The 14,541-nt window shown below is 46.9% G+C and overlaps 1 protein-coding gene and 1 non-coding gene across 5 annotated transcripts in view; one reads left to right on the top strand and one right to left on the bottom strand.

Annotated features, from left to right (window-relative positions):
• The window catches only part of Ppp2r5c (protein phosphatase 2 regulatory subunit B'gamma), a 111,270-nt gene that overhangs the window by 68,280 nt on the left and 28,449 nt on the right, over positions 1 to 14,541 (bottom strand). The gene's annotated exons all lie outside the window — the stretch shown is intronic.
• LOC115068857 lies at positions 3,918 to 4,019 on the top strand. The gene has a single exon (XR_003848217.1). It is a non-coding gene; the product is annotated as a U6 spliceosomal RNA (small nuclear RNA).

Here is a 14,541-nt window from a genome sequence, read left to right on the forward strand (position 1 = left end):
GGGGCCTGGAGACAACTGTTGGGCAGTGGAGTCTTCAAGAGCCCTTAATATAATAATAGCCAACAGCACAGACGCTGACATGCATCTCATAACAAAAGGACTGACAGTGATGTGCATATTTCAACTTAAATCACAGAAAGTGTGATGTGACTGGCTGAATGACTTAAGTATCACAGTGTGCAAGGCATCATGTGAACTTCAAGAAAACAAACAATAAGCCAAAGGCTGGGGAGACCTATCATTGGCATGAGAACCTGAGTTCGGATCCTGGTGCCCACATAAAAAGCAGGCCACACTCTGGTTCACTTGGTGCATGCTTTGGTCAGGCTCATGTATCTGGTTCTCACGCTCTTCCATCCTTTTTTTGGGTGGGGCTTATGCAGTCTACACAGGTGCTGTACCACTGAACCGCATCCCTAGACCCTTCCATTCTTAATGATGGGTGATTATTTATTTTGTAATAAAGACCTTCAACCATTAAAAAGAAAAAAGCAGGCTGCACCTGTAACCCAGCACTGGAGAGGTGGAGTCAGCAGATCCCTGGGGCTCGATGGCCAGCCAGGGTGAGCTCTAGGTTCAGTGGAAGACCCTGCCTCAAAAAATAAGTTGGGCCGGGTGTGGTAGCACACGGCTTTTATCCCAGCACTCAGGAGGCAGGGGCAGGCGGATCTCTGAGAGGTCAAGGCCAGCCTGGTCTACATAGTGAGTTCCAGGACAGCTGGGGCTACAGGGAGACCCTGTCTCAAAAAGACCAAAAAAAAAGAAAAAAAAAAATTGGAGATATAGAAAAGCATTACATAGTCCCTCTGTGTCATTGTGGTAGGAACTTAGAAAGTATGCTGATTCCTGGACAAAGGAATTGAGTTTTCTGTGACTGAGAAAGATACTTGATGTTGACCTCTGGCCTACACACACACACAAACACACACACACACACACACACACACACACACACTCTACAGACACACATAAAAGAAACTCAAAGTCAAGCCCTCCTCTACAGGGTAAGTCTTGGTTAAAAGGAATGCTCTGGCAGGGCACGCATGGTGGTACACAGAGGAGGCAGAGGCTGGCAGATCCTTTCTGAGTTTGAGGCCAGCCTGGTCTACAATAGTGAGCTCCAAGCTATACCATGACATCTTGTTAAAATAATAAAATAAAGTAAAAAAGGAATGCTCCAAGACACTGTATAGAGGAGTAGGCCTTAGCACTGCAGTTGCAGAAAGACAGCAGGACTGGACTTTGTAGGTATAGATACAATGGCTTTCCCCAGACAAAGAGCCCTAACCTAACAGTGAGGTGGCTGCAACAGCTCCAGAGAGCCCAAGTCATGCTCCTGGGCACTGTTTCCTGGTCACTCATGCAACATATGCTGAAGTGGCTGACTAGATGCAGAGGCCACAGCAAGACCACAGGCTCCGTGCCTGTCCCTCCCTGCCTCCCTCCTTTTTGTGTGTGGTGCATGTACATGTGTGTGGAGGCCAGAAGTCAGAGCAGGTCTTCTTCCACTGCTGTCTACCTTCTATTTTGAGGCATGGTCTCTTGCCCAACCTAGTTGGCCAGGGAGCCTATGGATCTTGTCTTGCCCCTGCCCCCTTCCCCCATACTGGGATTACATGTGTGCATCTCTATACTCATTTTTTTTTTTGACGTTGGTGCTGGTGATCTGAACTCAGGTCTTCATGCTTGTGTGACAAGCAAGCATTTTATCTACTGAGCCACCACCCCAGCTCCCTGAGTGGTCCTTTCTGAGTGATGTCATGCCTTCCTCCAGACACAATGCTCCCTCTTGTGGCTCCAAAAGCACCCATGCAAGTCACACATCCGCAGACAAGCATGGTCTCAACGTGAGACACAAATAACATGCAGACTTCAAAGGACAAGACCCAAACCCACACCTATGAAGCAACGCTGTCTTTCTTAGACATTCTTAGAACAGAGAGAGGAAGAATTATGTGAAATTGCATGACTAATTTGGGGTAGATGTGTGATTCTTCACTGATAGGTGCTGTCTTAGTTTGTTCTCCATTGCTGTGACAAAACACTCTGACCACTACCAACTTGGGGAGGAAAGGGTTTATTCAGCTTACATCTCCCAGATCACAGTTCATCAGGGAGCCCAAGCCATGGAGGAACACTGCATACTGGCTTGCTCCCCTGGCCCCTGCTCAGCCTGCTTTCTTAGGCAACACAGGCCCACCTGCCCAAGGGTGGCACCACCCACAGTGGGCTGGGCCCTCCCACATCACTCATCAAGAAGATGCCCCTCAGACATGGCCACAGGCCAGTCCAATAGAGGAAATTCCCCTATTGAGGCTCCCTCAACCCAGGTGTGTCAAGTGGACACTAAAGCTATCCAGCACAGGTACTGAACGCCACTTATGTCTATTTCCCTCGAGAAGAGCTCAGCAGGTGGCAAGTTTCTCCACTAAAAGCTCAGCAAATACTGTACCACGGAACTATATCCTCAGCCATTATTCTTTTTAAAAAAGATAGTAATTCATTTTCATATGACCATTTCCCCCAGGCATTGTGGTACACACCCATAATCTCAGCATTCAGGAAGCAGAGGCAGGAGGATGGTGAGTCTGAGGCCAGCATGGGCTATACGGAGAGTTCCAGGCCTTAGTGGCTATACAGGCAGGGCTCTTCTCTGCCAGCACTGCCCTTCAGTATAGCACGGAGGCTAAGATTCACATCTACATCTTCATATCTGATTAAGAATCCTCCACCCTGGGCAACGAGCCCCAATCTTAGCTGAAGAATTATTGGCAGCTGATTACTGCTGGGTGAGGAAGAGCTGATCTTCTTAAAGGGAGGGACTCTAGATAGGCTGCCTAGACCCCAGTGGATGAACTTGCACTGAGGGACATTTGGGGATACTAACTTGATGAGATAGGCCTTAACACAAATGAGAGAGTGTATAAATTCCAGTGGGGGGGATGCTAGGGGAGGGCACCAAAGGGGAAGGGGTATAAAGATGATTAAGATGTTCTGTATGAAATACACAAAAATTCAGTAAAAATACCCCCCCCCAAAGAATCATCCACCTGTCCTTCATGGTCATGGCTGGGCTCTTCATGAACCTTTACTCATTCTACACAGGTTTGGGGACAGTGTAAATTTGCAATATTGAGTTTTCTAATCATGAACATGAATCATTTCTTTAATTACTCAAGTTGTCCTTAAATGTGTTTCAACAAAGTCTGACAATTTTTTCCTAAAAATGTGTTAAGCGTTATTTTTTAGATTTCTTAGGCATTTGCTACGTTCTATACTATTGCAGATGAAATTTCCATGAAGACCTAATTTCAGACTACTGTTGCAATACAGAAAAAAGCGATTTGGGGGGTATTAATTTTGTAAGCAGTTACACTGCTTAACTCTCATGGACTCTGACCCTGTTTCTGTAAATCCTCTGGTTTTCCTTTCCTGTGCAAGCCCTGGCCCTGTTTCTCTTTCCTGCATGTCTGTGCTAGCTAAGACCTCCAACTAGCACTGAAAGGCAGTGGGAGAGGCCCCTTTACCTCCTCCCCAGCCTAGAGGTCACTGAGTCCAATCTTGTTCTAGAAGGCTGTGGGTGATAGTAACTGAGGGAGAAACTGCCCTACCCATTACTATTACAATCCACTCTACAGCAGCCGCTTCCAATGGACCTGGGTCACGGGAGTCTATGTGCTCACAAGGCCAAAGGGTCAGGAGTGCTGACCATGGCCTCCCAGAGAAGACCCATGGTGGCTGCTGTTCCACAATCACAACCTTCTGTGAAGCCTTGTTACGTGGACCACTGGGGGCAGAGTGATGGAACCCGAATTCACAAAGCACTGGTCTACAGGACAGAGGGAGGTCAGCCTTTCAACACAGGTACTGTGATGTCTAGGACGCAGGGCCCAGGAAATGGAGAGAAAAAGAGAAGAATGCTCACTTCGGTAGCACACTGACTAAAATGGGAACGATACAGAGATTAGCATGGCCTCTGCGCAAGGATGATGCAAATTTGTGAAGTGTTCCCTAACAACAACAAAAAGAAGGCGATAGATCACATTGTGTACAACAATCAAATAAACTGCAGGATTACAGATTTAGATCTAAAAGGCAAAAGTCTATTGCCTTTAAAAAACAATACAGAAGAATGTTTTAGTAGAGAAAGATTCAAAGGACACAAAACCCAGTAAATACACTGAAAAACTGACCAACAGAACTATAGTAAAGCCAAATACTTTATCTTTTTTTTTTTTGGTCATTTTGAGACAGGCTCTCCCTGTAGCCCCATCTGGCCTCGAATTCAGAGAGATCCACCTGCCTCTGCCTTCCAGTGCTGGGATTAAAGGCATGTGCCACCACACCCCCTCCAAACACTTTATCAAGACACTGCCGAGGCTGGGCACGGTGGCTTATACCTTTAATCCCAGCATTAGGAGCCAGAGGCAGTCAGATCTTGGTGTGACCAAGCCAGCCTGAGTTTCAGGCTATCAGAAGGTATGGAGAGACCTTGTCTCAAACAAACACAAACAAATCCAAACAAAACCCCAAATCAAAAGACACCATTAAGGAGCTGGGTATGAGATTAGGCACCTATAATCCCAGCACTCAGGAGGTTGTGGCAGGAAGATGACCAATTTAGGCCAACTTGGCCTAGGCAGCAGGTTTAGGGTCAGTGTGGGCTACACAGCAAGACCCAGTTTCAAAAAACAAAACAAACAGCACAATATAACAGACACTACCAACTACCCAAGAGCTGGCATTGAGCAGGGGAGGGAGAGCTGCAGCCAGGGCTCATACCCAGCCCAGTGGCCCATAGAGCTTTGGGCATTCCAAATGGTGTTGATGGCACCCATGCCCTGTGACCTGGACCCGCACCCGGCACACAGCCTGTGGCATCAGTATAGATACACAGATACCACAAGACACATAAGAGAATGTCCAGAGCAGCGCTGTTCTAACAGCCCAAACTGGACAGCGCCCATGCCCACTGGTGCAGATCAGACAGGCACCCTGTGGCACACCTACCATTGCAAAACTATAGGAGTGTGTGAAACACAGCCAGACAGATGTGAACGAATCTAAGATACTGGCATGAACAAGGCAAAGAAACCAAGTTATTCACAATGACTTCATTTGGCATACCTGAAAAACGATTAAGGACTCGGAGAGGCTTTGAGGGTCAGGGAAGTGGTTATGCGGGTGTGTTTTATTAAGTATTTACTACACTTTACTACACTACACTTTAGTTTCATATTTGATTTGTTTTTGAGACAGGATCTCCCTGTAGCTCCAGCTGGCCTGGAACTTGTTACATAGACCAGGCTGGTCTTGACCTCTCAGGGATCCATCTGCCTCTGCCTCTGCCTCTGTCTCCCAAATGATGGGATTAAAGGTGTGTGCCACTAGTCCAACTGTGAGTTATATTTTAAGTGAAAAAGATTAAGGAGCATATAAGAACAAATAGTGGGGCTGGATGATAGCTCAGCAGTTAAGAGAATGAGCTGTTCTTGTAGAGGACCTGAGAGTCCCGGCACCCTGTGTCAGGTGGTTCACAACAGCCTGTAACTCCAACTCCGGGGGATCCCACACCTTCTTTGGCCTCCATGGGAACTGTGGTCAAGTGTACCCCTACCCCCATAGACACATATACACCTAAGTAAAAATAAAAACTTTTGAAAAAAAAGAATAAACAGAAACACAGAGGTCTCCTTCTTCCACATTAACTTCCAGACATCACTAGTTATCCCAAAGACCACCACTGCTGCCAGGAGGGGACCCCAGGGTGCTGCAGGCCAGTCATCTAGGTGTATGCATGCTGGTGGTAGTTTTCAACAGGGCATGAGATGGGTCAATGCTGACAACCTCTAAATGAACCCAGACTTAGCTGGGATTGGAGAACATGCCCAGCACAAAGTCCTGATACACCCCCTAGGGCCCTCAAGGCTTCAAGGGCTAATCTTTCTTTTATTGGAGGGGAAAAAAAATCAAATCAAAATAGGACCTGAGTAACTTCTGATTTTTTTTTTTTTTTTGGACTTTTTGAGATGGGTTTCCCTGTAGCCCCAGCTGTCCTGGAACTCACTATGTAGACCAGGCTGGCCTTGAACTCACAGAGATCCGCCTGCCTCTGCCTCCCAGTGCTGGGATTAAAGGCGTGCGCCACCATGCCCGGCTAACTTCTGATTTTTTACTTTTACACAAAGATCTCTCTCATTCTCTCCTTTCTGTTAAAGATGAGAGGTTATAATCCAAATATACAAAATAAAAATTGTAATTTGGTCCCTTGAACCCAAAAGGGAAGGAGAAAACTGACTCCCGAAAGTTGTCCTCTTACTATCTCCTCACACATGCACGTGATACTACATCCAGCACTCATACACACAGGTATTATACACACATTAGTAACAATAAATAAGATGAAACTTAAAAAATTGTGACAACTTGTCTATTGGATCTAACACGTGTATGAATTGAAAGGGGTATGAGAAACGGGGTCTCGAGCACAACCTGAACTTAAGGACAGCCCATATCTTTAGAAGCTGATTCAGAAATTGTTCCAGTAGGGGCTGGGCTGTAACTCAGTGGTAAAAGCAGTTGACTAGCTGGGCATGGTGGCGCAGGCCTTTAATCCCAGCACTCGGGAGGCAGAGGCAGGCAGATCTCTGTGAGTTCGAGGCCAGCCTGGTCTACATAGTGAGTTCCAGGACAGCTGGGGCTACAGGGAGACCATCTCAAAAAGACAAAAAAGAGTGAATTTTGTGTTTTTATATTGCTGAGGATTTGGGTGTCATTCTCAGCATTGTAAATAAAGAAATAAATAAATTCAATCTACACATGCTAGGCACTGATGACAGAGACCAATTAAAATGCTTGGTCAAAGAAAAAAAAAAAACAATGGGAAACATATGTCAAAGGAGACTTAAGGAAGCACCATGGGTATCCGGGGGAGGTGACCCATTATAGACTCTGTGTGTGTGTGTGTGTGTGTGTGTGTGTGTGTGTGTGTGTATTCCATTAGGCACTCGGGGGAGGAGATTTATTATGTTTAGGGTGGGATGGAGCTAATGGCAATCTATTATGGTTTAGATATGAAGTGATCCCATAAAAGGTTCATATGCTAGGGATCTGGTCCTTTGGTTATTTTGGGAGGTTCTGGAAACTTTAGGGGGAGGAGTCTGGATGGAAGAAGCAAGTCACTGGGCACTGGTCCCCACAGCACCATCTTGTCCTGGCCCATTTCTGTAAGCCCTTTTCCCAGCTTCCTGTATGCTGGGAGGTAACAAACATCCTTAACACTTTCCTACCACCAAGAGATTCTGCCCAAGCTCATGGGGCTAACACAGAAACGGTAAGCCAAAATAAACTCTTCCTACCTCAATGGTTTATGTCAGGTATTTTGGTCACAGTGAGGGAAAATAACCAAGACATGGTCTATTTCCTGCTGTCAGGAAAAGAGGGGTAAAGGTTCAGGAAGAACAAGAGTCACAGCTGAGGGAGGCTAGCATACCTGTACGGTGCTGAGGGCCATGCTAGGTGAAGGTTACCTAAGGGGTATCCACTGTTCAAAGTATGGGGCTTAAAAGTTGAGCAACACACTTCAGTGAATTCTCCCAGAAAAACCAACGTTCTTCAGCAGGGCATTGTCTTGACTGAAGACAATACGAACTATGCCCCGTGTTATTTATACTGAGACTGGGTAGGAAGTCTCAACAGAAGAGAGACTCTACCTTACCATCTTATGCCCAGCATTTACACTAGTTTTGCACATATTTGTGAAGGAAATTAGAGGGGAACAGACCATGGTAATTTAACTAAGAGGGACCATACTTTAAAACATGGAGATTTGATCAAAATACATTGCATGAAATTCTCAAAGAATCAACAAAAGTACTATTAAAACATTTATCAAAATAATGCTACATGTGGGAGTGGCGTGCAATGTCTATGTGAACTTTAAGACATGGAGCCTCTTGATGGGCAGTGTACCCATCCCCTGAGGACCACCACAGCCAGGCTATGCTAAAAGGATCTGAGGACTGTGGGAAGGCAGACTTGAACCACAGGGGCTTTGTAAACAGACGAGTGCTACAACTTGATGTGAGGATAAGATCTCCTTAGAAGAGTCAGAGGGCCAGCCTGCCAGGCCGCCATCTTTGCTGCCAATGATCTCTTTTGTTATTAGTTTTGGAGGCTGGGGAGAACCAAGGGTCTGACGAATGCTAATGAGCACTCTACCACTGGGTCCCATGCCCAGCTCTGTGGATCTGAACGTCAACACAGGAAAGCATTATTGTCAAACATAACTGCTCTGTACAAAGTGGAATGATGGATTAATTCCTGCCCCGACCTCTGTAAACAGGCACTCAGACCACGGCTGTGCTAAAATAAAAAAGCACTGACTCCTCACTCGGCCCACAGCAGGATAAAGGCCTTTGCTTGGTGTCTGTCTTCTTTACTGCACAGAGATTAAATCCCTGTCCTTAATCTTTCCTCTTGAGTCTGCTTGGATTTTTTTGAATAATAAAACCTCGAAGGACAGGACCCCCATACCAGATGAGCATGATTATTCATGAAAGCCAGACTGTTCCGGAGCAGAAGTGAACAGCCTGTGGGAACCAGACTGAACTCTTCAGATGATGACAGAGAAGGGACTTCTGTAGACTACCTTGCAGAACCAGAACTGGGACAATCACCAACCAGGCCACACCCTGCCCAGGACTCCTTACTAGGCAGACCTCTTGCCCTCTGCCCCAATTCTTCCCTTGTTTAAGCCTAAAGTTCACATCAGTACTCCAAAGACAGACACCGGGGTCAACGGATCCCTTTATTTGTTCCTCTTCCCACTGTGGCCACAGGGAATAAATCTCTGCTTTTCACCATTACTGGTATCTTCAAATTTGCATAGAAGAAAGGCTGGGGAGTGGTGTGGTGGCACAAACCTTTAGTCCCAGCACTCAGGAGGAAGAGCCTGGTGGATCTCTGTGAGTTCAAGCCCAGCCTGGTCTACATAGTGAGTTCCAGGACAGCTGGGGCTATAGGAGTCTAGGCTTTTGCCCTAAAAACTGGTCACAGCTTTATCACATACAGGACTCACAACCACCCGACTATTATTATTTGTTCTAGTTTTGTTTCTGCTGCTGTGATAAAATACCCAGACAAAGGCAACTTGGGGAGAAAGGGTTATGGAGCTCAGACCTCCAGGTGTATAATGGTGGGGAGGAGTCACGGCAGGAATTTGGACAGCCAGTCACATCACGCCCACAGAGAAGAGCAGAGAAAGAATGCACGCATGCCTACTCATGCTTACAGCACCCGCAACCCACTTACACAGTCCAAGATGAGTAGGGAGCGGTGCTGCCCACAGTGGTCGTCCCACATCAATTAATACTAGTAATCAAGACTCTCCCCACAGACATGCCCACAGACCAACCTGCCCTAGACAATCCCTCACTGGACTGTCTTCTCAGGGGATTCTAGATTGTGTTGCACATGATAAGCAAATGCTCTATCACTGAGCAAATTATACCTTCAGGCGCCAGGATCTCAAAACTGAATTAATTTCCTCAAACTGCTTTTAATTTGAAGACGTCTCATATTTCTAACAAATCCTTCTTGATGTCAAAGTCCCAACATCCTCTTTGCTCCATTCTAATACATTTTCCATATTAACATCCCTCAGAGCAAGCTGTATCTTTTGCTTTATTTTTCTTTGAGAAATGGTTGGACCAACAATAACAATTCTGTGCTAGCCTTACAAGGTAACTTGGTTTTATGACACACTGTCTCTACGCAAGTTTATAAACAAGCGTATTTCACTTAAAAGCAGCCAATTTCATGGCACCTAAACTACTTAATACAAGGACTGGAGTCCTGGTACTGGGAAGCAGACAGGACACTGGATGATGCCCACTACCCTATGAGTATTCATCTGTCTACCTGCAGCTAGGCCTTACTCAGTGGGGTTCCAGGACAAACCACCACAGAGGTAGCAAGCAGCCTCTGCTTCTGACAGGCTCTTGAAACTGCCTTTCCTCCAAGGTTATGTTTGTGTAAGTGCAACTAGGCAAAGTGAAAGCACTGCCTGCTACACTAGTTTGGGTGGGCAGATGCCTCGTAACGAAGACTGGCTCTGGTTCCTATTCTACCACTCTGGTCTTAAATGTTTGGACAGAGATAGCCTGTAACTCAAAATCTACCATCTTGCTCCCTTTCCAGCTTCCAATTATGGCTTCTATGTTACTGTGCACATTACTCTGTCTATACACTCCTTCCTGTAGGAAAAAACAAAAGACGGTCGGTCACCCAGGGCCAAGTTTGGGGCTGCCCATTTCCGCCTAGCCTGGGACTCTGCTGGGTACCCCACCTTCATTCTTCTCACGCCTTGCCACTACTGGTTCTCATGAAATTACAGAGTAATTTAACAAGGCACTCATTTCATCTAAAAAGCAGTAGCTGAAGCCAAGTTCCAGTTCATTCACGTTCTTCACTCCAGAACTGGGAAAAGGCTGGGAGGGTGGGGCAGGGTAGAGGAGGTCAGCTGGAGATAAGGCACAGGCCAGCAAAGACAGGTTTCCTGGGAAACCTTAATTCAGCTAAGTGAATTCTGCAGTGAAGATCTGAAGTTACACGTAGGAAAAAAGCTGATTTGTAGCCTAGAATTCTATGTTCTTACTCTGCCAAGTAAGAACATAGGATATATGACATCACCGTGAGCCTCAGATGGTTGAGTTACATGGAGGCATATGTGTAGGACAGTGTCTCCATGTCTTGGTGTAGGTGACACACAAGAGGGATGTGAGTCCAGAGTGTTCACCAAAACACAATGCAGAAAAGGAATTCAACAGGCTAGTCCAAGAGGAGACTTGGCTTTTTTATACGCCAAGATTAAGACAAGCCAAACAAACTCCTAGTAATAAACACATAAATCCAACAAAGCAAGATTTACTGATGCAGGTCATAGTCCTTACTTCAGAACCTAGTTCTAGAATACCTGGTGGGGAACAGAGATGGACATTATAATTATATCAATTAGCAAGTGTTCAGCACCTGGGGTAGAGCCATGTCACTTCATCTCCCACTCATTAAATAGTAAATACTACTGCCACACCTGATGGCTAACAGCTTAGCAACACAGCAGCTCACTTATCTGAAGAACAAGGTAAGCAGACGGAGACCGCCAAAGGGAGAGTCCAGAACTTTAACATGTCGACAAGCAGACAGAGCAGTGCAGGCTGTCAAAGGAGATTGTTAAAGGGAAGGAAATAGGTTTGCTTATGTTTTGTTCTCAGTTTCTGTTCTGTTCTCTGCTTTTTTCTGTATCTCTAACACACAGGTGGTTCTTTCTGGACACAAACGTTGTTGCTATGGGTCTTGAGCTCTTTCCATACACAATGGCCACTCCAGAGCTGAAAGCAGGAACACCGAAGGCTACGATCAGGAGCCCGAGGGCCTGTGTGCTAGAACCTGTGGAATCTTGGGGTCCAACCTGGAACATCAGCCTCAGAGGGGGCAGCCTGGGAACCAGGGTCATAAAAAGCAGGCACTAGGAAATCAGGAACGTCATGTGCTGTCACCTTTCGGGAGGCAAGGCAGACAAAGTGCACTCCAGTGCCCTGGCCCCTCCTTACGCTGTCTGAGCCCGCCACATGTCTACTGCTCTACCCTCTAAGATACAAGTGAAGTCTTGCTATAGTTTGAATGTGGTTTGAATGTCCCACAAAGGTTCACGTGTTGCAGCTTAATCCCCACTGTAAGGTAGTCAGTGGGTAGGAACAGTCCATCATGTTGTTTAGAGACAGGGCCTCTGGGAGGTAAGGAGGGGATAAGGTCATCAGGGCGGGGCCCTAGGATCTTGCTAGCAGCAGCAGAGTCAGACAGCAAAGATGCACAGCAGCCCTGCCTGTCTGAGGGGTTCCTGGAGCATATGATGGTGTAGTCTGTGTTCTCCCTTCTTAGAGACTTCAGTAAGCCTCCTGGGAGCTTCTTGACTTGTTCCTGATTCTGAGGGCTACCTGGAGAGGAACAGGACAAGACAGGACCACACATGCAGTGCCCTTTCCCCTCCTAGCTCTAGCTCAGCACCCCCAAATAACAGGCACTTAACAACTGTGCCACGTAGACTGATGCTCTCTATAGTGTCAACGACTCAGGACTCCTGAGCTCCTGCTATCTGTACCTCACAGCCCTGCTATGGCTTGGTTGCCAGTTAATGGGATTTTGGAAAGTGACTGGATCTTGAGGGTTTTGAACACATCAGTGGATTCACAGTATGATGGTTTTATTGGGATGTGCTGAAAGGTAGGAAGGAGGTTGAGGCCCAGTTGCAGGAAACAGATTTTGGGGCCTCTCCCAGCATTCTAGTCTTTGTCCTGGCCCTGTCCTGTAGTCCCTCTCTGCTTCCTACTGGTCATGACCTCTACAATTACGACCTAAAACAAATCTTTCTCCCTTAAGGTATGCCAAGTATTTCATCACAGCAACATAAAGTCCAGGTAACATGCTCCCACTAAGAGATGCTGACTGGAGCGGCAGGGCGCTCTCCGGGACAGGCACTCTTTCTCACTGGGCACTCTTGGGTTGCACGACAAGGGGCTACCACTGTGGCAAGATGCCCCGCTTGGTGGGAAGGAGAGGGGACACGTGAATCCCGAAGAACGAATGGGAAGCCCACATTTCTTGAGCCTGTTACCATCTCCAGCAATGAATGCACTAACAATTTTAATTGCTTCGATACAATAAAATATCGAGAAAAAAAACAGAAGGTTTTTCCTTCAGTGGGATGTCACCACTCCGTCATCACTCCGGTCACCACTGTGGCTCTAGGCTGAAGGATCTGGGCCTGCGCCCGGTCTGCCTATGTTGCTGTCACAGCATCCTGTTATCAGGGCACTGTAACTTCCCTGGCATGCTGAAGAGAAAACAGAAAACAAGTAGCTACCAAGCAGTGTCGTGCTTTCCCCATGCTGGGTGCTCTTCGAGGAAAACATGTCCATGGCAAGGGTGCAAGATAATTCTTGGTAGCAGCTCCTCAGCACCCTCCTCCTGCCTGCCAGCAGCAAGCCTTGGGGAGGATCTACTGAACCTGGCTGGAGCCCAAACCCAGCTTGCTGCTCCCTCCCTTTTCTTCAGGGACCTCTACGGGCAGCTCAGCAGCCAGGAAAGTCACTCAGCCAGCAGCAAGGTGGCAAGATGGAGCCCTTGGCACTGTGTCCAGTCCTTTTCAATGGGGGCTTCAAGGGAGCAAGCAGGCCCTAATAGTGCTGGCCTTTGGCTACATGTACTGTCCCCTAAATCAGGCAACTACAGTACATATACTAAGATATATTTGTATGTGCACACACACATACGTGCACTACCTTACCTGGCCATTTAGTAGGATGCTCAATGGGTTGATCAAGACTTCCATTTTCCCTTTGGAGAAGACTGTGTCACTAGACACTCATTATTACTCATCAAAAACATCTCAGCTCCAGGGTCAAGGTATATGCCGAAAGGCATTTGGATGCCCCATCCCTGGCCTCCTGCTCCCATGCTGAGCATAGAACCCAGGGCCTTGTGCAAGGCAGGCAAGAGATCTACCATGGTGCTCCATCCCCAGTCCATATCTGACCCTTTTTACAAATCTACCCAGAAAGCAATCCTGTGTTCAGCATCATGGGCACATTCCTCATGCCTTCTATCAGGACTGGCCTAGGGTGGGACTGGCACAGCTGTTCGTGCCCCTTGTGCCAGGCGGAACTGTGGAGCAAAGCCTAAGGGGTAAGGTAGGTACCCTCAGTGTCTCTGAGGAAGGACAGGGAGGCCAGATAGACAACTGTTCCTCCACAGATGCAGCTGCATGACACCAGCATCCTGTGGTCCCTGGCTCAGGGCCTGTTCCCTGATAGGCCCCACAGCCCCTCTTGACCTCATGAGGCCTGAAGGCAGACACTTCCTTCTCACTTCCAGGACCTCCGTGCCTCTGCTGCACATCTAAAACGGGCAGCTGAAAATGTCAATACTTGTACACTGAGTTGTTAGTTAAACAATATAATGTGCTTAGAGTAATCCCCAAGGTAGACAATGTTTTCAATAAACCTTAGTTGTTTTTTTTTTTTTTTTGTCTTTTTGAGGCAGGGTCTCTCTGTAGTCCCAGCTGTCCTGGAACTCACTATATAGACCAGGCTGGCCTTGAACTCACAGAGATCCGCCTGGGATTAAAGGCGTGTGCCACCACACCCGGCATCCTTAGTTGTTTTGTTTTTTGATAATCATATGTGAAGTGACTTACTAGCATCTATCACTCAATCCTGTTATTTATTCTCCAATCCTTTAAGAACACCTGTAAGAAAACATCTTCATCCAGTCCTCACGTTTCCAAGCAGACCACTAACACGCTGCACTCAGCAACTAAATTTGTACCTAACAAAAGGCAGAATTTCAATGGGACAGTGTCTGACTCTGCGTCACTCAGTTATAGTACTATCCTGCAGAGCCCAGCAGCAGTGCCTGGCCATTACTGTTCTCAGCACAGGGCAAAAAGAATAGAGACTGCTTAAATGTGGCTGAAGGAGGCTG

The sequence above is a fragment of the Nannospalax galili genome, unplaced genomic scaffold (assembly GCF_000622305.1).
Source record: "Nannospalax galili isolate Female #2095 unplaced genomic scaffold, S.galili_v1.0 scaffold188, whole genome shotgun sequence".
Taxonomy (NCBI): Eukaryota; Metazoa; Chordata; class Mammalia; order Rodentia; family Spalacidae; genus Nannospalax; species Nannospalax galili.